The sequence below is a fragment of the Zeus faber genome (genome assembly GCF_960531495.2).
Source record: "Zeus faber genome assembly, chromosome: 3".
Classification (NCBI taxonomy): domain Eukaryota; kingdom Metazoa; phylum Chordata; class Actinopteri; order Zeiformes; family Zeidae; genus Zeus; species Zeus faber.
The window spans coordinates 16,794,130-16,796,629 of NC_137190.1; the positions used below are offsets into that span (position 1 = coordinate 16,794,130).

The 2,500-nt window shown below is 42.9% G+C and overlaps 1 protein-coding gene across 1 annotated transcript in view; it reads left to right on the forward strand.

The window, feature by feature from the left end:
- elp4 (elongator acetyltransferase complex subunit 4) overlaps positions 1-2,500 on the forward strand; it is a 79,943-nt gene that overhangs the window by 75,113 nt on the left and 2,330 nt on the right. The window lies entirely within an intron of this gene.

The window sequence follows — 2,500 nt, forward strand, 5'->3', positions numbered from 1 at the left end:
AGGCCACGGACTTCATTTTGGATTTTCTCTCCATCTGAGAAGATTGTTATTGTATCTGGATATAATTTACTGCAGACCCCCCCCCCCACCCCCCCCATGTCTATGACATACGACTGAAACCATAATGAAAACAGTTATTGTACACTATCTAATGGCGCTAACAGCTTGTAAATGAAATAAAGGTGAAGTGTGGAAATGAATTATTTTTCCGCGGACCCCTGTGGAGCCCCCTGGGGTTAAGAGAGAAGAAGGCCTCGTCTTGATTTCTTGACAAACTTTCGTCACAGTAACTTCACGTTTACTTGTTTGCGTCAAGTGCCCTTGGAAGCACAATGGGCTCAACAATGCAAACTTTGACCACGTGCTTTTGTTGACTATTTGGACTCAATAGCCCCCCCAACCTCACCCCCCGCCCCACCCTTGTCAACAGCAACAGACGTGCACGAACATACACATGCTCTGGTTGCTTTGCTTTTTACTAGCACGTTTTGCGAGGCAGGGCGACGTCACCCCCCCCCACACCCCACCCCCACACCCCCCCCCCCACGACCTGACAGCAAAATAGCATGCGTAAAATAAAGTAACGCAGATGAGTGTGTAACCATGACCACACGCTCCCAAACCGACTGCCCATTACACACACCTCAGCGCACCCAAAAGCAAGCCCTCTGGTGTTGCGTGTTGGGGCTGTGATATGGAGCTACGTGTGTACTAGATAGATAGATAGATAGATAGATAGACAGATAGATAGATAGATAGACAAGATAGATAGATAGATAGATAGACAGATAGATAGATAGATAGATAGATAGATAGATAGATAGATAGATAGATAGATAGACAGATAGATAGATAGATAGATAGACAGATAGATAGATAGATAGATAGATAGATAGATAGATAGATAGATAGATAGATAGATAGATAGATAGATACATAGATTGATAGATACATAGATACATAGATAAAAAAATTTAGATACTATAGATAGATAGATAGATAGATAGATAGACAGATAGATAGATAGATAGATAGATAGATAGATAGATAGATAGATAGATAGATAGATAGATAGATAGATAGATAGATAGATAGATAGATAGATAGATAGATAGATAGATAGATAGATAGATAGATAGATAGATAGATAGATAGATAAAAAAATTTAGATACTATAGATAGATAGATAGATAGATAGATAGATAGATAGATAGATAGATAGATAGATAGATAGATAGATACATAGATACATAGATACATAGATAGATAGAAATTGTAGATACTATAGATAGATAGATAGATAGATAGATAGATAGATAGATAGATGTGTGTTATATGGAGTCAACCAATGCAGAAAGGGGGGGGTCATAGATGGACCAGGAGGAGGGGGGGGGGGGACCAAAACTTCTCTATTTTTAAGGGGGTGGTGGTGGGCGGTGGGCGGTGGGCGGTGGGTGGTGGGTGGTGGGTGGGGGGTGCGTGAAATGAAGTCATGGAGGCCTACACTTGACTCCCTCTGACATGTGAAAAAGTAGGAGAAGTCAGGGCTCATCACATCAATAAAGCACTTCGGAGGTGAAAGAGGGCTCCCTAACAACCATCGCATTCCTGACTGCGGGTTCAATGAGTAGACAAACGACGCTGCCGAGAGAGAGAGAGAGAGAGAGAGAGAGAGGGAGAGAGAGAGAGGGAGAGCTGGGGCGGGAGGGTGGGTGGGAGGGAGGGGGGGGGGGGGGGGGGGACTGGAGGCCTGAATGGGGGCCTCAGTGGGCGCAGGAGATAATGAGCCGAGAGGACCGGCCCAAACTGTCACCCAGAGTCCCGCGGTGAGGAGGGACACTCCGGCCAATACTTTCCATCAACAAGCCTCTAAACGAGCACATTCATCTGCTTCTCCTCCCGCATTGTCTGTGATCAGTTGGACTGGTGGCCTGGCCCTGTAGGCCTCTGTCTAAATACTCCACGCTGTACACAGGGCACATAAATAGGCCTACTTGTAAAGAAAAAAAAAAAAACAGCAACAAAAAAAACCCAAAAAACTGCTCGGTTTTACTCTTCTTTTGGACCCCTGCTGCTGCAAGGGGCACTGTGGCCCGACTCGACCAGCACTTCCCGCGTCTTGTTGGGGCTCTTATCAATAAAATGCATGATACAATTTGATTTTTGCGCCCTCCCAACAGTGCTTTAAAACACTTCTTTTGTTTTCGAGCTCCTCGGGCTGGTGGTTTAATGAAGCCAAGGCGAAATAAATATAACCTTTAATGATCTTTATGAAGCTTCAAAGCGAGCATATATTAGTGCTCAGGCCTATAACATAGATAAACACGTGTCCCCTTTTTCCTTTTTTTTTTTAATTGATTGTGGATTTCATTTTATATTGGAATTCGTTTTTATTTGATTTGACCTGCTGCTATGATTTTGTACTCTTTTAAATGTAGCAATACACTTTGTAACTCTTGTTTTCTAAAATAAGTTATTATGAGGTTATTATTATAATTAT